General features: G+C 37.7%; 1 long non-coding RNA gene across 1 annotated transcript; it reads left to right on the forward strand.

The window, feature by feature from the left end:
- The first annotated feature begins 23 nt into the window (after positions 1-23).
- LOC106033818 (uncharacterized) lies at positions 24-25006 on the forward strand. Its single transcript, XR_007165762.2, has 4 exons — positions 24-313; positions 2356-2466; positions 18275-18326; positions 24321-25006. It is a non-coding gene; the product is annotated as an uncharacterized lncRNA (long non-coding RNA).
- The last annotated feature ends 261 nt before the right edge of the window (positions 25007-25267 follow it).

Consider the following 25267-nt stretch of genomic DNA (forward strand, 5'->3'; position numbering starts at 1 on the left):
CTGGGTGCGGCCACTCACCCAATTCCTTATCCACTGAATAGTTCACCCTTCAAATCTGTATCTCTCCAAATTAGAGCTAAGGGTGTTGTGTGGGAACATGCTAAAGGCCTTACAGAATTCTAGGCAGATGACATCAGTTGGTCTTCCTTTGTCAACTGATGCAATCACTCCATCATAGAAGGCCACCAGTTTGGTAAGGCATGATTTGCCTTTGATGAAGTCATGCTGGCTATCTTGGATCACCTCTCAGTCTTGCATGTGCCTTGACATTTCTTCCAGGAGGATCTGTTCTATGATCTTTCCAGGAACAGAGGTGAGGTGAGGCTTACCAGTCTGTAGATCCACAGGTCCTCCATTCCACTCTTTTTAAAAATGGGAGTGATGTTTCCCTTTGTCCGCTTAATGGGGACTTTGCCTTACTGTCATGGCTTTTCAAATATGATGAAGAGAGGTTTGGAAACTACATCAGCCAATTCCTTCAGGATCCTGGGATGCACACCATCAGATCCCATAGGTGGTTTCAGACATGCTCTTCAGTTACAGGGGAAGGGACTGTGCCCCCCCAGACCCTGCCTAGATGTTCAAGGGATTGAGAGACACAAGAGGCCTGAATGTCAGTGAAGATTGAGGCAAAGAACTTGTTGAGTACCTCAGCCTTCTCCATGTCTGTTGTTACCAGTTCTCCCTTCCCATTTATCAGAAGGGGTACACTCTCTATGGCGTTTCATTTCTGGCCAATGTGCCTATAGAATCTGTTTTTGTTATTCTTTGCAACCCTTGCCAATTTCAGTTCCATCCGTACCTTGGCTTTCCCGATTCCATCCCTACACTGGACAGTATCCCTGTAATCTTCCCAAGCCATGTGTCCCTGTTTCCACTGCCTGTACATTTCCTTCTTACACCTCAGTTTGACCATCAGGTCCTTGCTCAGCCATGCCAATTTCCTGCCTTCCCTGCTTGATTTCTTACACATGGGGATGGAGAGCTCTTGCACCCTAAGGGTCCTTAAAGAGTTGCCAGCTTTGATCAGTTCCTCTAACCCTAAGGACAGTTTTCCAGGAGATCTCATCCACTAGGTCTTTGAGTAGCTAGAATTTTGCCCTTCTAAAGTTCAGGGTCCTGAATTTTTTCTTTGCAAGGCCCATATTCCCCGAGATCATGAAATCAACCAGGGCATTGTCACTTCAGATGAGACGGCCTCTGTTCTTAACCTCGTTAAATGAGTTCACCCACATTGGTGAGCACCAAGTCCAATAATGCTTCTCCTCTGGTTGGTTTGTCTAATACCTGGGCCAGGAAGTTATCCTCGATGTACTCCAGAAGTCTTCTGGATGCTTACAGCTTGCTTTCCCAGCAGACATCCAGGTGGTTGAAATCCCTCATCAAGATGAGAGCCTGCGAGTGCATTGCTCCTTGTAGCTGAAGCAGGAAGGCCTCATCATCAGGCTCCCTTTGATCAGACAGCCTGTAGAAGACCCCAACCACAAGATGTCCTTTATTGGTCCAGTCCTTAATTTTTACCCACAAGCTCTCAACCTGTTTGTGGCTGTTTCTCAGAGGCATCTCTTTGCAATCTGTCAATTTCTTAACATAGAAGGTGACACCCCATCCCTCCTTCCCTGCCTATCTCTTCTGAAAAGCTTGTAGCCCTCAGCTGCAGTGTTCCATTTATGTGATTTTTCCCACCATATTTCCATGATAGTAATTAGGTCATAGTTTTCTAATTGCAATGTGGTTTCCAGCCCCTCCTACTTGTTTCTTGTGTTGCAGGTATCAGTATAAAGGCACTTCATTTGGGCTATTGGCTGCATCACCTTTTTAGAGGAGCTCTCCCTAATTCCTTTGAGACAAGTCATAGATATTTTCCCAGTGCTTCCTAAAGTGTTGGTGTTCCTTGATTCTTCTGTGTCACTCAGAGATACATCCCCTTTCCCTGCTGCACCTAGTTTAAAGCTCTGCCAATGAGTCCAGACCAGAATACTCTTGCTCCATCTGGTCAGCAGCAACCCAGCTGGTGTCATGCCCAGTTTCCCAAAGGTGTGTCCAAGATAGTATGGTACAGCATAATATACTTGGAAAAAAAAAAAAAAGTACTTAAGGTTTGAAAGATTACAACAGTGGAAGGGCAACCTATTTAGCAGTGAGTATTTGACTATTCAGCAGAAATTTGATGTAATAGCTCGTGTTATTCCCTGAGACTGTAGCTGGTGGTGACACAACCTCATAAGTGTAAGAGTGTGTTCTGGTTGAATAACTAAGCTGCCAGGTAAAGGATGTGGTAAGCACGCTGTGTAGCATAAGGGGAAAAAATGGAAGGTTGTTGTTGTTGTTTTTTGTTTTTTTTTTTTTTTAAAGACTCAGAATGTGCAGAAGAGGAATCAAAGACTTACCTCCCACAGGAATAGGGACTGACAGAGGCTAGATTCAAGATAGGTGGACTTCCTCATTGGTGAGAGCTGAAAGATGGTAAGTTCTGGACACCAGGAGACCCTGGCAAGAAGAGTGGAGAAACAAGGGTACTGGCTTTGTTTAGGCAGAAGAATATGACAGTGAGGACAGGTGGTAGTGAAGAAGGAAAAGAAGTATGAAAATGTTTCCTGGAAAGTGACAGAACAAGTGGTGCACAGTGAAAGGACAAGATAAACAGTCACAATTTGCAATAAATGAATACTTACATGAGCTGAATCTAGTGGACATCAGGATGCAGAGGATTTCTTCTTCACAGGCAGCTAAAGCCAGCTCTATTAGGCAGTAAACTCAGAGGTCACCACCACCCTGTCATTATTCCTCTGATCCCTACTGGGTATTTCTATTAATCTGATTAACCTTTATTCAGATAACTTCACATCGAACATAAAATATAAACATAAAAATATAAACATAAAATATAAACATAAAAAACATAAAAAGCACTGGAAAGAGTTGTCCAGAGAAATTATGAAATCTTCCTCACAGGATATCCTCAGGTGTTGTCTGGAGGAGAAGCTGAGGAAGCTGGTCTAAATTTGAAGTTAGCACTGCTGAGCAAGAGGTCAGAATACCTGACCTCCAGAGACCTCTTCCAAACTTTTTCCCTATTTCTGCAAAAGTGGCGGTTTGTAGCAGTGATTGTGTACTGAGAAGGGAAGTGCTTGATTTATACCTTATCTTTTCAACCCTATTGAATCAACTCTGGAATATAATAAACTGCAGTTAAGTGCAAACCTGTAGTGCCTGAACTCTTTATTACCTGATTTCATAGCGCTACAGTCACTCTCTCAAAAAGTGGACTCATCAGTCAAACAATAATGTTTACTAGTGCATAGCATCCTGTAGAGCTCTAATGGTCTTTAAGTATCAAAAAAAGTCATAAGTAATAGTATTCCTATTATCACTGAGGCACAATACTGGGAGAGGCTGCATTATTGAGAGGTGAGCATAGGCTTCCTCTTTATCGCTTCCCTGGTTATAAACTGATGCAATCTATCACAATTTAAATGCATAATTTCAAAATGTAGTGGCCTCTAAAATGATTGAAAATCAATGAGCTAATAGTGGCATCAACTTGGCTCTCACATTTGTGCACAGTCTATGGCCTGCTTGCTGCAAACAGAGCTGTGCTTATGTTGCTCTTAGCCCCTGATATTATATTGAGAGTACTGAGAGTACTGAATTAGAAGCTGGAAATGCCAAGCAATACAGGTATGAAGAGCAAGTACAGGGGCTCTTTCAGGGGCTCAGGATTAACAATTAGAAATCCTAATGAAAACTGAGAGTTGTTTTGTTTTTTTTTTTGATTGACTGTTTGATGATAAAGCAACTTGACCACTCCCCAGCTGCATTGTGCTGAACCAACATGCACTACTCTGACAGTTGTTTCTATCCAGGAGAAAGGAAAAGTAAAACCTCCTTTTGGAGATCTTAAATGTAATTCATAATGTCAAAGCATAGGGCTGTGCTGGCTTTTATTTCTTTGTGTTTTTGTTGTTGTTGTTGTTGCTTTTTTTTTTCTTCCTCATTCATGGGCATATTTCTTCTTTGGTTATTTTCTCTTTCCTTTCCTTTCCTTTCCTTTCCTTTCCTTTCCTTTTTCCTTTCCTTTCCTTTCCTTTCCTTTCCTTTCCTTTCCTTTCCTTTCCTTTCCTTTCCTTTCCTTTCCTTTCCTTTCCTTTCCTTTCCTTTCCTTTCCTTTCCTTTCCTTTCCTTTCCTTTCCTTTCCTTTCCTTTCCTTTCCTTTCCTTTCCTTTCCTTTCCTTTCCTTTCCTTTCCTTTCCTTTCCTTTCCTTTCCTTTCCTTTCCTTTCCTTTCCTTTCCTTTCCTTTCCTTTCCTTTCCTTTCCTTTCCTTTCCTTTCCTTTCCTTTCCTTTCCTTTCCTTTCCTTTCCTTTCCCTTTCCTTTCCTTCCCTTTCCTTTCCCTTTCCTTTTTCCTTTCCTTTTTCCTTTCCTTTTCCCTTTCCTTTCCTTTTTCCTTTCCTTTCCTTTCCTTTTTCCTTTCCTTTTTCCTTTCCTTTCCTTTCCTTTCCTTTCCTTTCCTTTCCTTTCCTTTCCTTTCCTTTCCTTTCCTTTCCTTTCCTTTCCTTTCCTTTCCTTTCCTTTCCTTTCCTTTCCTTTCCTTTCCTTTCCTTTCCTTCCCTTCCCTTCCCTTCCCTTCCCTTCCCTTCCCTTCCCTTCCCTTCCTTCCCTTCCCTTCCCTTCCCTTCCCTTCCCTTCCCTTCCCTTCCCTTCCCTTCCCTTCCTTCCTTCCCTTCCCTTCCCTTCCCTTCCCTTCCCTTCCCTTCCCTTCCCTTCCCTCCCCTTCCCTCCCCTTCCCTCCCCTTCCCTCCCCTTCCCTCCCCTCCCCTCCCTCCCTCCCCTCCCCTCCCTCCCCTCCCCTCCCTCCCTCCCCTCCCCTCCCTCCCCTCCCCTCCCCTCCCCTCCCCTCCCCTCCCCTCCCCTCCCTCCCCTCCCCTCCCCTCCCCTCCCCTCCCCCTCCTCTCCCCCTCCCCTCCCCCTCCCCCTCCCCCTCCCCCTCCCCCTCCCCTCCCCTCCCCTCCCCTCCCCCTCCCCTCCCCCTCCCCCTCCCCCTCCCCCTCCCCCTCCCCCTCCCTCTCCCCTCCCCCTCCCCCTCCCCTCCCCCTTCCCCCTCCCCTTCCCCTTCCCCCTACCCCTACCCCCTACCCCCTACCCCCACCCCCTACCCCTCCCCTCCCCGTCCCCGTCCCCCTCCTCCTCCCCGTCCCCCCTCCTCCTCCCCCTCCCCCGTCCCCCCTCCTCCTCCCCCCTCCCCGTCCCCCTCCCCTTCCTCTTCCCCTTCCCCTTCCCCTTCCCCTTCCCCTTCCCCTTCCCCTTCCCCTTCCCCTCTTCCCCTTCCCCTTCCCTTTCCCTTTCCTTTCTATTGACTTTTCTTTACTTTCTCATTTGGAAATAGCTAAAATATAAGAATGACTTTCCTCCTCTTTCCCTCAAATCTTTTGTGTATGTGTGTGTTTTTTTCAGCATGCCGAAGTTTGTTCTTAAAGAGGAAATCACTAGCTTTTTTTCCTTTTCTCCATTTCTTTACACATACACCCTCTGCAAACCCCCACATCACTTGGATGATGCCTTTTTATTCTCTTAATATTCTTAATATTTTATTCTCTTAATATTCTTTCTCTCCTGTGTTTCTTTGGAGTTACAAAAGGTATCGATGAATTGTTTAGCTGTTACCAACTGCTTTTTTTTGCCTGAATGCTTGTAGACACTAGGAAAATCAAGGTAAGTTATTTGAAAATTCTGGCAGTATTTTAGAACTATATCGCTTTTGGGGGGGAAACAACAGTAGGATGAGTTCAGTCAGTGGTTCTGATCTAATTCCAATACAAACAACAGTGAATGGAAGTATTTCAAAATGATTATGGCAACATTCACTGTTCTTCTTCTCTCGTTTCATTAACCAGAAAATTAATGAATTGTCAGCCTACACTCTCACACCTGCTGCACTACCTGGTTATCCCAGGTTACCCCTCCACTGTACCACCCTACCTTTTTTTCTGAGATATTTATAAACCTAACACTTTATTTCAGACAAGTAGATGCAGTTACCTACTGTCATTCCTGTATGGTTCACATTACTGCCAGTGAAGAACAGATCTTTTCTTTGCCCTCTCAAGGTCACTAATCTGGGCCCTCTCATTAAGGCAAGGTGCAGGAGCTTCATTCTTTTTCTGTAAGCTTGGCTTACAGCTCAGCATGGCTTATCAATATACACAGTTATCTTGTCGGATAGGAAAACTTTTGCCCTCACTACTTACAGAAAGGCCATGATGGACAATAACTAAATGGCACGATTAGATGTCTATCCCTTCACTGCATCTAACACTGTATTTTTCTCATATCTTAATTACTAGTCAACATTTCTGGTAAAATTCCAGAAGGTAATATATTTTTTCATATTTAGTTGCCCTGAATTACAGGTACAATAGCTACAGAGATTCTTACTTTTTTGAACTCTGATATACATATTCTAACTATTTTCTATGTTACTGAAAAAAAATACTGACATATTTTACTGCATTACCAGGTGAAAAAAATGATCACTATATTTACTTAATCTAATATATCTCTAATTCCATTACTATTAACCCAAAAGTTTTAGTTACTAATTTAACGAAGCTTTATTTGAATTAGAAAAGTTTAAATGTTAGTCCTTAATTGCTAAAACTGTAATAGCTCTGATTTTCAAATTCTGAAGTCCACTAGAGGAGTGATTATTGAAATACAGTAAATGATAGACATTTGAGGGTCCTTGAACAGTGACCCTTCTTCACTGTATTGAACATATTAAAACTAGAATCAACTCTGGGAAATACAAATCTAGATTTCACAGTTTTGAAATTACAATTTTTATGCACAATTTTATCCATTGATATAAGAAAGGAAATTCAAGTTAACTTAGCCTTCTGCTAAGCCCTTCACCTTAGCCCTTGCTTAGTTATCCCATAAGTTTGTATGCAGTTTCCAAAAACAAAAACAGTTTTATATATAAACTCATCACTGCTATTAAAAAGCAGAAGTAGATAGAAGGGAGAAGTAGATCTTGGAAACTTTCCTTTTCCACAGTCTTTCTTAAGTATATTTAATGCTTTACTGCTTGTCATTGACCATGGGAAATTCTCAAAACCAGAGCAATTTAAATAAAAGAAAATGGCAAGAATGGAAAAAATTGAAAGAATCTCTGTGGAACAAAATGAAAAGACTATGTAATAATTCCAGATTTACACATCTCAAAAATTTACTAGAGAGAGAGTTTTCATATCAGTTATACAAAACATCTGATAGTCTTGCCAAAACACAGCATTTCTCATTCACAGAGAAAGCAGTTCACTGTAAAGAATTTAGAAAATTCATGAAGATAACTGTTCATGAGCTGTTCTGCCCATCTCCTATAAGAAATCTTACAAAAGTTTAAGTTCCTCCATTCTAAAATAAATCAGTAAAATTAAAAAAAAAAAAAAGAAAAAGAAAAATAGAAGGAAAAAAAACCTATTCAATTTTAGAAAAGAAGTTAGTGGTTCAGACTACATATCATAAGGACTGCTTCAAAATTTACTTTGTTTATGACAAGAAAACAGAAAAGAGAAGTTAACAAAAAGAATATAACCTGTGAACTCTCATGGAGATCCATGCAGTTTGAAAAGAACTTGCTGTGTCTTACCAAAAAACCAATAGACTAACAAGAATGTAATTGATAAATTTCTAAAGAAAAATACTAACACCATCTTCATCATAAAACTTTCATAACTTTCTTCAAAACTACTTCATTTCCTGTACCAAACTGCTTCCAACACTGACCTGAACATCCAGAATTTCATTAGTGTAAAAAGACCTTCAGGTGCTCTTTTTCCCTGTAAACCTACTGAATTTATTTTTTTCCTTTCTCTCTTAGAGCTGGTACATATATTTGCCATACAATTGTGGAAGAAAAAGAAAACCAAGATACAGGTCTTAAGAAAACTTACTTTCTGGAATCAGAAAGTGTAGTGCAACGAATTATTTATATATAGTTTTGCTAATTTCCAAAGTGTTCATGAATCATGAGTTTGGGAATATTTCATTTATTCACTTGCACAAATGCATCAAGGAAAGTCATTACAAAAGCTATATTTTACTTCTCTCTTTTTCTCTCCCTTCCCCATCATGTTGTTTTTCTGATGCAGTACAAGCCCTGACACGAAACAACTTGATAAAATGAGATAGAAGACACACATTTCTTGGAGACAGCTCTCCCAAACAATAACAGAAAGCATATATCTAATCCTACATCTTACAAAGATTTGTGATTATTTGCATCTCTAGAAACTGGTTCTAGGAATGATAAAGTGTAGGTTCAGCTGGTGTAAAGTAAATGTTTCTAAATCATACCAACATTATACCAGCCCATTGAAAAGACTTCATCTTTCTTTAGAAAGTTAGGCATAGGGAAGAATTTATTCTTTATATATGTACAGGTGCTGGTACCTGTGCTGAGGCTAGATAAAAAGATTCAATATATAATAAGAGTTGGCTGCGGAAAACATTATATTAGTCTGTCAGAAGTTTGTCTTATACACAATTTTCAACCAGGTTACCAAGAAAAACATAATAAATATTAGAAAGTATATTTTAATAACTAAGAGAATGAGTCATAAGTAGAAGTAGTAGACATAATTGTTCAGAGGCTTTCTAGAAGAACATTTGACTGTTTATCTTATTGTCTGAAGCTGCTGATATTCTTGTCAATCCTATCCAGACTGATCCCTAAACCTAACTAAACTCAGTGCTATAATAAAGATTTTCAACAGCTTTATTTAGAGCTGTTTATATAGAACTTTATATTGAATAAACAACATGAAGAAGAAATACTTGCATTACAATAAGCTGGTATGCAGAGTGTACTGAGGCATCAAGTTATTATGAAGTCAATCAAGCTCTTCACTCTGTACTGGTAAAATGAAGGAAAGAACATTGTTAGGTAGCTGATCTGCATCAGAAAACAGTGATATGGATTCAGAGGGATATTTGGGTGAGTTAAATTCTGATGATTTAATAATAATAAAGGTGGATGAAGTTCCTGGGAAAAAATGGTGTTATCCTCTTTATTCTGCTCATAGCTAGCTGTTGACACTTACCAAGTTCAAATTCTTAGAGAAGCAATCTGTTCTGAATTCTTTGAGAAGTTTTAAATAACATTAAAGGAAAAGAGAAAAAAAAAAAAAGCCAAACCAGAAGACTCAGGGTTGTTTTTGAAAGTTGTGAGGGGGCTCTCCCACACAGTTGGAGTTCATTTACTTCAAACGTGTTTGAGTTTAAAAAAGGTTTGATAAATTTTTTCTTCTTTCTCTTCAATTTTATGTGTAAAGTAGTAATACAAGGTATATGATTTATTTTGAAGAAATTTAAAAGCTGAGTTACTAAATAAGTGAAAAATCTCTGGACGGAATAAGCCAGAAGACAAAGATGGAGGGAAATAATGTCATACAGATACTATCAAACATTAGGAATGCCACTAGGGGGAAATACTGTCATTTTCGTATTTCAGGACTTTCACTTTGATGAAAATTGTATAACAACCAATTTTCTCAATATTGTAAAATATTTAACATATCTTTGTCATTTCCAAGAGAAAAGTAATTTCAGAAGTCAACAAGTTCAAAACTAATATTTGTCAGAGAGGCTCATTCTTAAAAAAAAAAAAAAAAAAAGTCCAATGACTACAGTGGTAATCTGGGATTTAAAGACTGTAGTTTTGCCGCAGAACGTCTGTCTGATCTTGAACAAGGCATTTGAGTTTTAAGCTGCATTTTCTCATCTGTAAAATGGGGAAGTGTACAATTTACCAGTCTCAGAGGAGACTGCAAAGACAAATATATTGATTGTCAAGAAGAAAGTTCAGGAAAAAAGTTATCATTTAGGCATACAACATTGCTGATTTGAAATGTCATTGAGGTTCAACAGTTGAAAAAAATAGTTTTAGATGCTTAATGAAATGTCTTATATGGCTTTAAACATTGGAACTGCAAATAGCTACAATTAGCTATAAAAAAATTCAGACCTCATAAAACACTAATATAGAATTTTCCAGTTATTGAATTTCCACTACAAAACTATACTAAGATTAAAAACATTCACAGAATTTTGCACAAGCTCAAAACCTCTAAGTTGGACTGAATAATGTGTAAAATAGGAGTACCTGTGAAAAGAGATATGCTGCAAAATAAGGGAAAGGCTCTCTCAGTAAAGTAAAATAATAAAAAAGAAAAAGTTTTGAGATTCTGTCATTATTGGACTTGGTGCAGTTGTTAAACACACATTTTCTACAAGAATTAGATCCTACAACTTTTAGTAACAGCACTGTTGAATTAGGTCTGAGGGGCTAATTCAACCTTACACTAGTCACTTGATTAGAGTATTTTAAAAGGTACGTATTTATTTCCCTACTGTCTCTCTTAACCCAATAGACTGGGTACATTCCTCAAGAGAGCAGGTCAATTTGTCTGATACTTTAATATTTTGAGAGACATATTTCTTTTTCTTGACTAACAAAAGGTAACATATCAAGGATTCAAACTGTGTGTCAATTTAAGTGATTTAAAATTGTATGATAAAACCATGCCTAACTATTTTGCTTGTAAAGGTAGAGAGAATGAATTTTAGTGAATTATCCTCTTTAATAGCTATCAAAATGTGCACCATGAATTATAGTCACTTGTTAAATCATGGGTTATAAAGGCTTGGAGAGCCTTGTAGATGCAAGGTGATGAAACATCGTTTTCCACACCTACAGTAAATACACCAAAGAGTAATGTTCTAGAAGATCCAGAAGAACCAGATTCTAGAACCATTTACTTTGTAAGGTGAGGCACTAGTAAGAGAATGATGTCAGGAAAAAAAAAAAAAAAAACACAAGCAAACAAACAAAAACCAATAGAAACATCTCCATGTCATGGAAGTGTTCAGCAGCCCTGCCTGTTTCTCTAGCCATGTATTTGTCCTTTATTTGGCCCACACGGTTTCTATTAGAGTTAGGAGCGCTGTTATTTTTGCTTCTATATCTATGTCTGTGCTCTGGTTTTGCCAGTTAATGATAAAATACAGCTGTGTGAACCATACCGTAAGGAAGCTAATCTTGAAAGCTTTGGGCAATAACCAAAGTTAAAATTAAGTATCTCAATTCCATGCCATTCTTTGTGGAATTATATGAGCTCTAAATGTATAATGCTGAAGTGGGGGGAATTTATCATTACATAATGATGAATTATTTATGGTCATAAACGTATTCCAGGGAAGTTTCTTCTACATGATTTCCTCTTTAACTTTGTCTCTTATGGAAAAAGGGACAATTCTGAACTAAATACTGACGACATCTTGAATCAGTGGGAAAACTCTGATGAGTTCCATGGTTTTGCTTATTTGTTCCAGGTTCTTATTTGCTTATTTCTAGTTCCACTGAGTGGCACAGTCATCTGTCTTTTGCTCTCATCTGTGACCACTTATCTACCTCAAATGATGCTTAAGCTGTCCTCACTGGGTAGGAATGGATGAAAAGAACTGCTATTTGCAAAAAGTCATGTGTTACCTAAGTTCAAGAAGCAGACTTCCCTATGTATTATCCCTGTGTTTGAGAACTGATAAAACATACAATGGATATTGAGAAGAACTAAATGTCTGTTTTCTTGACCATAATCCTCTCTTTACTGTCTTTTGCTCTGTTTATATCTATATTTAGTCTGCGCGACTTTGAATATTTTATTCATTTGTATTGATTGCATGTACTAGTTGCATGTGGTAGTGTCAAGTGTGTTGACATTAAATGACCAAAAGAAGTATTTTTGCCCTTTAACTTCTTGTCTTTCTGTTCCACTTCTCTCTGCCTTTTTTTTTTCTTACCACTAAGACACAGTTTCCCATATATCTAATATCTTACAAAACAAACTTTTTCTTTAACTTGCATTTATTCCATTTATTATGTCACACATGGCTCCAATTTCAGGGCACTATTTCTACTTGACTCAAAGCTTTCGTTTATTTTCCCTGATTGTATTCATTCATTGTAGGTTTTATGTTTCTGCCTTTGAGTTTTCATCTGGGAAATTCCCACACCCTTTTGATTTTTATATATATATATATATATTAATTTTAAAGACGTGATATGATCTTCTTTCCAGTCTCGATTCCTGTGGTCTATGTACTGATCTTTTTTTCTGTACCAGTTTCTACTTTGTTGCTCAGATTTTGTCACATGGTCCTTAATTTTCTTGCACTAGCCAAATATTAGTCCAGTTAACTTGGTGAGTCAATTTACTAACTCAAGGTAGTTAATTTATTTTGATTCAAACTACATTCCCATTTTCTCTTACTTTTGAGATTGCTTACACCATTGTAGACCTTAAATTCTATGACATATTGTTCATAGATTCACAAGACAAAAAAGAAGGTGAATTTGTCCATTGTTTCGCCCCATCATTGATTTAGCATTGGAGAATTATCTAAAGAGAAAATAAGGTACATGTGTTTTTTAATAAAGTAAATAACAGCAGATTAATTATAATGAAAAGGTGAGGAATAAAGTATATTGCTGGCATACCTCCAGATGGATTGGTGGAAAATATTCTCTTGTCAAGAATAAGTGGTGTGTACATTTCCTGAAGATGTGTGAGTAAGGATAGATTTTGTTGCCAGAAATCAACCTAGCTTGATTGATGGAGAGACAGACAATTTCTTCTGGCACCTTACTGAGGATGAGCTCAGAAGACCTCAGTTTGATTCCAGGCTCAGCCCTCGACCTCAGATTGACTCTTTGAACTTGAGAAAACACAATACTATGTGCTTCCTTGTCTTTGAAAGGAGGATAACACTTCTTTTCAGGAGAATTATGTTTTAATGACAAGCTTTATTTTTATTTGAGAGGCTCAGATGTTTCATAGACTGAATAGCCATCCCCAGTTTGACTATTTTCTGTAAAGTAAAACAAATGGCTTAATATCAGATTAAAATTCTAATCAAAATTATAATATTAATCAATAAAGATTAGATAATTCAACATTTTAAAAGAGCTCCTTTTTTTTTTTTTTTTTTTTTTTTTTGGTTTGTTTTGTGTGTTATAATGGTTGCACCCTAAATAAATGTTCAGGAAGCGGAAACAGGTCTGTAAGAAGACAAACTACCAATAGAGGCAAGCAAAACTTAAAGTTTTGCCACAACTATAAAGGAAAAAGATAGCATTTGAAATTGCATTAACTTGAGTTGTATGAAACGTATTTTTGTACTCCTAATTTTCTGCTTCAGTCTCTGTAGTCTGACAGCTTCACCAGTCTGTATTAATTAAAATTCCATAAATGATATCAGACAAACCTTGGATTCTACTGTTTATATCAACTATGATTTGCTCCAGCTTTTGTTTTGCTTTTATGCCAAAAACCACACAAAAGCTTGTATTGGTTTACTTTATTCCTGTAGCTTCTGTTGCTCTATTAGTTTTAGATTTAGAAAATATCTTTCAATAGTTGTGTTAATTTCTCAGTGAATAATAAAGTTTCTTACCACAATAATAATTGTTTTCTTCCTCTTATGGGTAAGATATTTAGCCAAGTTTTAGTCTTCAGAAGTTATGTGCACACTATCTCTTTTTTCTAGTCTTTGTTCTAGCTACTTTTTAAAAAATCTCAGTATGTGTCAGTGTATCTCAGCATTTCTCCACCATTTCTCATTTATGTAATCACAATGATCATAGTTCATCAAATATGACTTCTCACTGCTATTTGATATTCTTTATCTTCAGAAATTGTGTAGAGAGCATCATGTCAAATTGCAATTGAAAATAGTGCTAGTATCTATTTTGTTTAATGAAAAATGTCCAGGGTCAGGAGTAGGAGTGGACATAGGAAGCAGTGGAAGTGATCTTTTCAATTATAGTGCTGGAGGCTGAGGAATGGAATAAAACAGTTAAGAATCTACAGACAAAAGCTGAGATTCCCAAACTTACAAAGTCTGTGAAACTAGTTTTTTTATATGAGAGACATATTCAGTTTTTAACCAGGACAAATTCCTAAATATCTCTGTGTAATTTAAAATAAGGGCATCAAGACTTGGAGAAAAAAATAGTTTTGATTTAGACAAAAGAGAACAGACTACATATATAGACTATAGTCTATATAAGTAGACTACAATTGGATTATAAGTAAGAAAAAGACTTTAAACAGAATGACTACTTGAGTTGTCTACTAATAAGCTCTTATATTTAAGAAAAGAAAAAAAAAAGAAAAAAAAGAAAAAAAAGAAAAAAAAAACAGGTGAACCTTAATATTAGGAAATGTATAAGACAATCCAATGGAGTACAGAAAAATATTTTTCTCATTCAGAAAACAACTATTTTTCAATTTTAGTTAACAGAAGCGTTTGTTAAATACTTTCAGAAACTTCATAAAAGGGGAAGATGAATGTTTCTACTTCACAATGAAAACCTAAATTCTAAACTGAATCAGATTTAAAAGTAGGTGAAATCAAGTAGGTCATAATAATTGAAAAGATTAGAATTTGGATAAACAGGGATTATTTTCTCTATTCAATGATAAAGTTAGAAAAACCTGGTTTGGGGATTTGGGGAGTTTGGGATTTTAGCTTCCCCCAATACTAGTTACAAAAGCAAAAACTAAGTCAGAGCCATTTTTTCTCTAAGAATCACGAATTCCAGAAGAAAGAAAATATTTCTCTGCAAAAAAAAAAAAAAAATAATAATAATAATAAATTACTGAATACTTGACTACATCTAACTGGTAATATTGATTGGGTGTGGTATGTTTCAGAGGCCATGAATAACGTTCAATCCACAAGCAGGAAAGGACATACCATAAGACAAAGCAAACTGACTAAAAAGGTAAATCAGTTCAAATCTTATCCAAGCTAATTCGACCAACCTCATACCTGACAACTGCCTAAAGCTCCTGATTTAGGATAAAGTAAAAATCAAGTTTTAACCTAAAACAGAACAATGTTAACATTCTTGCTATAACTGTCAGTACCTTCCTGCTACCCAGACTCATTGCCAAGCTTTATCAAAAACTTCCAGACAAAGCTTGCATATATTAAGATATAAGGGAAAGCCAACCTCAGAAAGTTTTTCAGTTTTATGTAATGTGTTTTATGTAATGTGTGGCAGAATTTGAATTTAACTGGTGTTCTGGCATGCTGATGACAAATCTCCACGAAAACCATAATTCTATACTTGGGACAACTCTTTCTAATAGTAGAGGTAGCCTTTCAATTACCCACAGCGAATAACAATAAAATACAGCAACACAAAAGACTGCTGAAGCCAGAGACTCCTACACAACTTGGTCATCAGTTCCTTAAATGGAGGAGGAATTCTGTCCCTGGAATTGGATCAGTGCTGCTGTACATAGGAGCGCTGGGCAGACAAAGTTTACTGCAAAGTCTTTGGAGAACAGAGAAGGAAATCAGCCTCTCTAACAAAATCTTGTACCTCCAGAAAATGCATCTAAATGTCCTGCTTCCAAACTAATAGGAAGTTTTCAGTCTGTTATGAGATCTCCCTCTCCCCTTTCCTCTTCTTTTGTAAAAAGTAGTCTGAGCTTTTTTCCTGTTTGGTGCATTAAAAGATAAAAGAACTATTTTTTTATCAAATGAGCCCCTTCAAACCATTCATATTGTAAGATATAAAAACAAATGTATGTTTTCTTTCCTCCCTTCCCCCATGCACCTCCTTCCTCCTTTTTTGTGCCCATTTTTCATTCAGAGAGGTATATAGTACTCAGAATATTATAATCCCTTCTGGCACAGAACAGAAACATGTTTTCCATTACAGTTTATTACTTTTTTCCTTTTTATTTTTTATTTTTTTTTTAATCCATATGAATCCCAAGGGACTCAAGCCTTTGTTAGAAACTGTAGACAAGATATATTGTGGGTCTAGTTCTCCCATATTTCTATATGATTTAGTCTTGTATTTAGTTCCCTTATGCATACTTAAAATTAAAAAATAAGTACAATATGTATCTATTAAGTATTCTGAGAATAAATTATTTGATGTCTATTAAAAACTATTCTCCTTAGGTTTGTGTATACAGCATGTTTTGAAAAGTTCTTAGGAAAAAAAAATCATTTCTTTTTCAATAAGAAATCTACTTTTGTTTAAAGAAGTCTAATGTTTTAAAGCAATTCTTTTCAGCTACACAAGCTCTACACAAGCATCTTCAGAGTGGTTGTGACTCCCTTATAACCCAGTCAGTGATCATCTGTAATCCTTACAGTAACTATTTGTAATCAATAGAGGCAGGCAACCTATTGCATCTTACATGTAATTTAACAATCAATTTGCAGCAGCAGCATCTGGCACTGATGCCAAAAGAAGTGTTTCTATCACTCCCCTTTCACCCTCCTGCCATCTTCCCTCTCCTGGGGGCACTTCGTAAAGCTGCACAGTGAAGTAGGTCAGAAAACTGATCTTGCTTAAAACTAACATGGCAAAAGCCCAGCTGTTTAGTTTTAGCTGGAAGGTAAATGCTTGTGCTGACACAAGGGAGAAATAGGGTTGCAGAAGAAGGACAGAGCCACTTCTTTCTGCAGTCCTGTCAGCCTAATCTGGTTTAAACTGATTGTTAAACTACAGCATTGCATACCTAGCTTTGAACACAGGTAATTGCCTTTGAACATGCTCATTTTTCTCCCCTATCAAAGATGCTTGAATAACTAGTTTAGCCTTTTAAGAGTTAGGCAGCTTGTCTGAAGTTCAGGGAAATGAGTTCCCTCAAAGTGATTTACACGAACACAATAAGGGTTGGTGCTCCTCAGTTCTCATCACTGTGCTGTGAAACTGAAGTAGAAGATGTTCATTTTAATCATCTCACATGCACAGCCTGTATTACCATCTTTACCTTTATTTCTGAATTTGCTGTAAGAAAAGAAAAAAAAATAGTTTGGTCAGACATACTTAGGTCCATTTTTAGTCTGCTTCGACTTCCTTCACTCTAGACTTCACTATAGTATTATCTAACTCACACTACTTGCCTTTGAAAGAAGATGAACAATCTTCCTAAAATATCATTTACATAGCTCCACAGTGGCAATGGTTTGACCAAGTAACATCTGGTACTTATAGTAAGGTGCAAAATAGTGTAAGTCACAGATGTCTTTCACTTTCCTTGGAAAGAGAGTAGTTAATCAACAGTTTGGAGATTTAAGGAATCTAAGAAAACATTCTGCTAAACATCATAAAAAAGCTTAACTAGACCTAAACCAGAATAAAATTTTTTGTGAGTACCCTCAACTTATCATGTCCATATCAATTATCATCTTAATAAGAATTCAAGGCAGGATCAATAGCTAAATAACTGCATAAGTCAGCAGAATGGCATTTGCAATGTATTTTATGAACCTGTTATGGAAGTCTATGTGTGTGGGTGAAGTATTCCATATTTCTTACTTGAAGTCAAAAAGGAAATCAGGGTAGTTTTAAATCATTTAATGTGAAGCTTAGATCACAGTGCAGCAAATCTTGGTTTTGAATTCTTTATAGAACAAATAAATCAGAAAAAGTAGTATGAAAATGAGCACTTCCAAGGAGTTTTTAGGCTCATATTCTAATGCAGAGAACCTGTGAGGCTACGCAAAGTAGCCCACTAGTCTACCAGGAAATAATCCAAGCAAGAGCTAAGAATCCAATGTATCTGTATTTAGATATTTAACACACTGTCATCAGTCAGCAGGGAAGTTAACATGGACTCACACTGTCTTATGCAAAATGACCCCACAGGTTGTTACAAATTTTAGATAAGCCTATTTTTCTGATTGCTTGTAGGAATTTAATCATTTAACTTTTAAGTCAAACAGAGTAGTTAAACACAATATTTGTCAGGATTCACCTGGTCTTAGGACCATGGAATCATATGCTTAAAGTAAAATTACTTAAAAAAAAAAAAAAAAGTGAGAATTCTTAAAATTCAACTTCTTATCCTAATATAGGAATTTAATATTTGGTTTATTCTATGCATGTATTGCATAGTGAGAAGATTAAAAGTCTGGATAAAATAGGATCAGAATTTTGCAAAGGTTTAATTTGGATTGAGGAGGAAAGAGGAAAAGAGATGGATCATTTATAGTAAGTATTAAGTGAAAAGTATACTAAAATGTAATTTAATCTAATTCCAATCTGTTATTTACTGAATAATGTGACTTTATCACTCTAGTCTAAATGAGGCCACCCAGGTTAAGAAATTGAATGAGTTAAAAATAAATGAATAAATCTGTCACACAGACATTCCCCTTTCTCTTCTCCTTCCCTCAGATATAACAGTCATATCTTGGAACAGGTGGTCAAACCTCTCCAAAGATACAAGGTAAGCAAACACTGTCATACCACATAGATTTGCTGAAGGTTTAGAAGTGTATCAAAAATCACCCAGTCAGGGATTAATACTCAACAAATCTACAGTATAAATCATTTTGATAAGTATTATTAATATAGTGAAGTTTGTCAGCTTTTGCATCTCTGCAGTACCGTATTGTCAAATGCAAGCAGTTTCATGCTACAATCATTAGACAAGTATTAGACGAGTATTTTTAATAAGAATAGTTACAAGCAGCTAAGTGTTTAATAGGCAAGCTCATATAGTGCTGCTGTTTACTCTAAAATGTGCAAACTGCTTTAAAAAAAAAAAAAAAGTGTTTTCGAAGAAACATCACACCAAGAGTGCATTGTTGTTTAAATTTTGGGAATACATTTGATTCAAATAGCTTTGGAATGACAGAAAGTCTCTCTTTCCTGTATCTACATGATGTCTCTTGATTTCCTGGTGGACAAATTCAAACAGTGAAATATAGCAAAGGCCTGTGGTGATTTTTGACTCAGAACAGCCTAGCACTCTAACTTGGTCTACATTAGGGATTATAGAGTATTGACTTCTATGCCAAAAATGATGTCAGGTAAACTATACACGCTGATGAATCCTAAACAACAGCTTCTTTCATTAATACTCTGCCTCATAAAAGAGGGCTCAGTCTCAATATTTCTGATATTTTTCACTATATTTTGTAAGTCATTTAGACAATCATCTGACTTTCACATACTCAATATTATTTACTCTGCACAGTGATGAAAAGATATAGTTCAAAATACACAGTTCCTGTGGTGTCTCAGCTTAATATTACAGTAAAACAAAACAGGCCAGAGTCCATTCTCTGCATCTGAGGGCAAAGGACACAGAGCATGCTCAGTATGGTAACGGTGTTCCCCTTCAGCGTTTTTTCTGGCTGGTGTAGCATCACCCAGACAGGGAGGCAGGAGCAATCTGTGGCCCTGCTCTGCACTCGGATATTCCCAGACACCATCAGCTAGAGCTTAAAATTGAGGTGCAGGGTGGGGCAGAGGGGGCTAGGGTATGCTGGGGGGCTAGGGGACTATCCAGGGCAGTCAAACCCTATGGATGCTCTCAAAGCCCCAACAACATTAAGGAGGTAGTCTTGTCTCTATTTCCAGTTAATGATTATTGATTAATATTGCAAGAATTTGTATAGAGTCTTTGCATAGAAGTGCTTGGGGTGGTGAGGTTTTCTATGATGACTTAATGTGCAATAAAATTATGCAGGAAGAAAAAAGTGGAGAAAATTAGGTCCTGAAATTCATATTATATTACCAAGGAGGACACTTATAGTTGACTAGTTGACTCTGACCTTTGGACTGGAGCCCAGATCAAAAGAGCTGTAAAATGAATAATTATGTAAATAAACTTACCTCACTCCTTTTTTTTCTTTTGAGGATCTTGATTTTTTATTCATTGAGATTTTCTGTGTTCCACAGAAGGAAGTCTATGATAAGATCTGTTACCATTTAGCCTTTTTTTTTTTTTTCAAGTTTTTGCATGTTTTTTTCCTTGCTATTTTTTTCAGAAAGCTAAGCTTGTAACTAACATATTTCATTTTGAAAGGACATCAGAATGAAAATTGATAGGACAGGGTTGTTTAATAATATATATATTTGCTGCAGAAGACACTAATTTTTATTTCTTTAATTCTCTAAATCGAAGCCAAAATTTTCTTATTAAATATATATATATATAATTCCAGAGCATTCATTCCAGCTCATCTCTGATCTTAGAAATGAGTATTAAAACTTTAGGAAAAAAAAAAAAAAAAAGGAACAAATATCTGATATCTGATTTTTTTATGTCAACATTTAAAATTCTAAATGCTTTATTTCAGAAAGGTTTAGTGGTTTAAAATGGATTTTAAAATTTCATTTTAATTTAAAACTGTATTTGAATTTCAACGGTGTTCTGAAAGCAAACAAACAAAACCCAGTATATTATCAACAAAGGAAACTGTAGGTATTTTAGGAAATAGAAATCACATATTAGAATTACATTTGACTCAGTTAATTGATTGTGAACATTATAAATAAAGATAATGATAAATGCAGATTCTATCATTATGATGTTAGCAAGTTAATATCACATCATAATATTAACCTGGCAATTATAGCGTAGCTCTATTTATATTGTCTGTGATATATTACTAATACAAAAGGACATTCATACATCTGAATATTTGTTCAATTGATTTCTAGATGTATACCTAATTAGTTATTTTGGGCAGATAATTATATGAATAGTTGTGTTGTAGGAAAGAAATTTTGCAGACATAGGTTTCTACATAGGTTCTACTCAGATGAACTCACATTTTTATTTTAGAGCTGATTAGTAAGTGTATTTCACATTTTGTTATTAAATTATTAAGTCAAATAATCAAATACATGTAAAATGATACAGAAAAATTAAGATATCAAATTATTTGGTCAATAAATTGAAACATGCTGATAATTCTGAAATGTTTGTTTAATCTTTAATGTTTATTTTAAAATTGCCATTACTAAGATAAGAATTTCAAAAAGGAGCTGCTTTGAATTAAAGATTAAAATTTGTAATTTTTATACTCCACTTGTTTCCTTTTACAATCTTCATTAAAATATTTTTCAAAATCTAAATATCTTTTTGAATGGAACAAATCCACCTTTTTCTGTGCAGAAGAAGGAGGAGAAATAATATTCCCAGACACTTTATATTGGCATGCATGGTAGCACTTCAGTGAAATGATATGTATGTCTTGTTTTGCTGAAAGCTTATGTTTTTTGTCCCTCTGGTTTTTGTTTTGAGAAAACTTGAAAAATCATCTTTTAACTTTTGTTACTGACAATATATTATTGAGAAGCTATTTTGGCTTTCAAACTATTCAGTGTTCATAATGCATGCCTCTTAGCTTCCAGCTGGTATATAACATATAATTGTATTTTTAAAAAATCATACTGAGTTTCTAATCACACATATAGTGAAGAAAAGCCCGAAAATAGTCTTGTTCCAAAACCACAATATGTGTATAATTGTGCATGTAATTAAATATAAATACAAAATATACAGAGACATAAAATTTAAATAAAATACATTTTATTATATAAAAATATGTATTTATACATGTACTAAAATATGCATGTATGAAGATGCACAAACTTGCTAATCCTAAGGGACTGCAGACATATGTCCTGGCATGTCATAACACCACAATGCCACAGGAAAAAAAAATAAAATTAAAAAAATAATAATAACCCAATCAGGAAAGAAAAAAAAAAAAAAGGATGAGAAAATGAGAAGAAAAGAAAATGAGAAAATGAAAGTGAGAAAATGAGAAAGTGAGAAAATGAGAAAATGAGAAGAAGAAAATGAGAGAAAAAAAAAGGATGAGAAAACCGCCTTGGGAGGCGGTTCTGAAGGGCAGAGGAGTCCAGGAAGGCTGGGCGCTCCTCAAGAAGGAAATCGTGATGGCACAGGAGCGGTCCGTCCCCACGTGCCCAAAGATGAGCCGGCGTGGAAGAAGACCGGCCTGGCTCAACAGAGAGTTGCGGCTGGAGCTTAGCAGAAAAAAGAGGGTTTATAATCTTTGGAAAAAAGGGCGGGCCACTGAGGAGGACTACAAGGATGTAGCGAGGCTGTGCAGGGAGAAAATTAGAAAGGCCAAAGCTCATCTGGAGCTCAACCTGGCTACTGCCATTAAAGACAACAAAAAATCCTTTTACAAATACATCAACGCGAAACGGAGGACTAGGGAGAATCTCCATCCTTTACTGGATGCGAGGGGAAACCTAGTTACTAAGGATGAGGAAAAGGCTGAGGTGCTTAATGCCGCCTTTGCCTCAGTCTTTAGCGGCAATACCGGTTGTTCTCCGGACACCCAGTGCCCTGAGCTGGTGGAAGGGGATGGGGAGCAGGATGTGGCCTTCGCTATCCATGAGGAAATGGTTGGCGACCTGCTACGGAGCTTGGATGTGCGCAAGTCGATGGGGCCGGATGGGATCCACCCGAGGGTACTGCGAGAACTGGCGGAGGAGCTGGCCGAGCCGCTTTCCATCATTTATCGGCAGTCCTGGCTATCGGGGGAGGTCCCGGTTGACTGGCGGCTAGCCAATGTGACGCCCATCTATAAGAAGGGCCGGAGGGCAGACCCGGGGAACTATAGGCCTGTCAGTTTGACCTCAGTGCCGGGGAAGCTCATGGAGCAGATTATCTTGAGGGTCATCACGCGGCACTTGCAGGGCAAGCAGGCGATCAGGCCCAGTCAGCATGGGTTTATGAAAGGCAGGTCCTGCTTGACGAACCTGATCTCCTTCTATGACCAAGTGACGCGCTTGGTGGATGAGGGAAAGGCTGTGGACGTGGTCTACCTTGACCTCAGTAAGGCTTTTGACACCGTTCCCCACAACATTCTCCTCGAGAAACTGGCTGCTCGGGGCTTGGACTGGCGTACGCTTCGCTGGGTTAGAAACTGGCTGGATGGCCGGGCCCAGAGAGTTGTGGTGAATGGAGTCAAATCTGGTTGGAGGCCGGTCACTAGTGGAGTCCCCCAGGGCTCGGTACTGGGGCCGGTCCTCTTTAATATCTTTATCGATGATCTGGATGAGGGCGTCCAGTGCACCCTCAGTAAGTTTGCAGATGACACCAAGCTAAGTACGTGTGTCGATCTGCTCGAGGGCAGGAAGGCTCTGCAGGAGGATCTGGATAGGCTGGAGCGATGGGCTGAGGTCAACTGCATGAAGTTCAACAAGGCCAAGTGCCGGGTCCTGCACCTGGGCTGCAACAACCCCAAGCAGAGCTACAGGCTGGGAGATGAGTGGCTGGAAAGCTGCCTGGCCGAGAAGGACCTGGGAGTATTGGTGGATAGTCGGCTGAATATGAGCCAGCAGTGTGCTCAGGTGGCCAAGAAGGCCAACGGCATCCTGGCCTGTATAAGAAGCAGTGTGGCCAGCAGGTCGAGGGAAGTGATTGTGCCCCTGTACTCGGCTCTGGTGAGGCCGCACCTCGAGTACTGTGTTCAGTTTTGGGCCCCTCGCTACAGGAAGGACATGGACGTGCTCGAGCGAGTCCAGAGAAGGGCGACCAAGCTGGTGAGGGGTCTGGAGAACAAGTCTTACGAGGAGCGGCTGAGGGAGCTGGGCTTGTTCAGCCTGGAGAAGAGGAGGCTCAGGGGCGACCTCATCGCTCTCTACAGTTACCTGAAAGGAGGCTGTAGAGAGGTGGGGGTTGGTCTATTCTCCCACGTGCCTAGTGACAGGACGAGGGGGAATGGGCTAAAGTTGCGACAGGGGAGTTTTAGGTTGGATGTTAGGAAGTACTTCTTTACCGAAAGGGTTATTAAGCATTGGAACAGGCTGCCCAGGGAGGTGGTGGAGTCACCATCCCTGGAGGTCTTTAAAAGACGTTTAGATGTAGAGCTTAGGGATATGGTTTAGTGGAGTACTTAGTGTTAGGTCGGAGGTTGGACTCGATGATCTTGAGGTCTCTTCCAACCTAGAGAAATCTGTGAATCTGTGAATCTGTGAATCTGTAAAATCTAGAGACATCGTCTAAGATAATGAAACTCTGACAAAGCAAAAATATTTTCTGACATAGTTTGAATACTAAAGCACTATTGCATACTATCAATATATTTTCCTCATATTTCGTTCACAAATTAAAACTTTCTAGTGTCACTTTAATAAAAATAATCAAGTCCAACTTCTTTCTACTTTTTATATCCTTTCACAGGACACAGTTCATTTGCCAGAAACAGAATATTAGTTTAATGAATCACAGTAGCCTCAGCAATATATAACTTTTCAAATTATTTGTGAAAGAGAGTAAAGAACAGAATGACACACACACTGATTTTATGTTTTCAAAATGTATCTTAAATCAAGCCTGGAAACAAGGTAAGACTACTGAATGATACATTGATTAGGATGATAACATGCGTGCTGATCATGGAAATACCACATGTAACTGTTAACTTCATTTTCCCTTCGCACACAGCAATAACTGTCAACCTGCAGAACATCTGTTAACAATGAGATAGGGGGAGACAATGGCTGAGCATGCTGGAACTGAATGCAAAATAGTAGCCTTTGAAATGAAAATGTAGATATAGGCAATGAGGAAATAAATTTGTCTTTCAAATGACACAAGTTGCTAAGAGTGGCTTTAAGAGGCTTTCCATCTGAGACTTCTAAGAGTATTTGTTTAGTTTAGCAAACATGACCTGAGAAGCAATTTTGCAGTATGAACCAACACTTTAATTTTTGTAGTTTAGGGATGAAATCTCATTGGTAATGGAATACTTATAAGTTTGGGAAAATGTGTGGCCCTTCCTGGTTGTTTTAGAAAATGAATTACATCATAGCAGAGCTATGCATCTCCTGTAGTTGGATAACTTGGTTTTTCATTGCAAACAGAAAACTTGGATAACACTGCACATTCCCCAACAGAAAACACAGTCTGTGTTTCCTGATGCTCAGTAAGAAATCCTACTTTTTGGTTCTCTTTGAGACTTGGGAAGGCCCAGAAGAAGAGAGAGCAATTGAACTCATTTTAACAAACTGTGTGTGTTACTTAGGCAAACTCTGCAGAGGATTTCTGCATTAAAATGCAAGCAGTGCAATCGCTGCAAGGGCAGTGGCAGACAGATGTCGATGTGTTTGCATGGATGTATTTAGAGCAAGCACACATCCCTGAGACTGTGCAGAGCACTCTCGTTACTGCAACCCTGCACGTGTTCCCCAGCCAACACTTTTGTGATAGATTTCTGCAAAACACCAGCACTGAGCTGTGCTTTTCTTCAACGGCAAAAGAATAGATCAGTTGGGCCCCAAATCCAGTCTGTGCTTTTTCAGTTATGCTTTTCAGTGCTTATTAGGGTAGAAACACTGTGGAATCATCAGATCTGTCATTTCAGTATTCATTTTCTAAATATTTAAGCTAAA

The sequence above is a fragment of the Anser cygnoides genome, chromosome 5 (genome assembly GCF_040182565.1).
Source record: "Anser cygnoides isolate HZ-2024a breed goose chromosome 5, Taihu_goose_T2T_genome, whole genome shotgun sequence".
In the NCBI taxonomy this organism is placed as follows: Eukaryota; Metazoa; Chordata; class Aves; order Anseriformes; family Anatidae; genus Anser; species Anser cygnoides.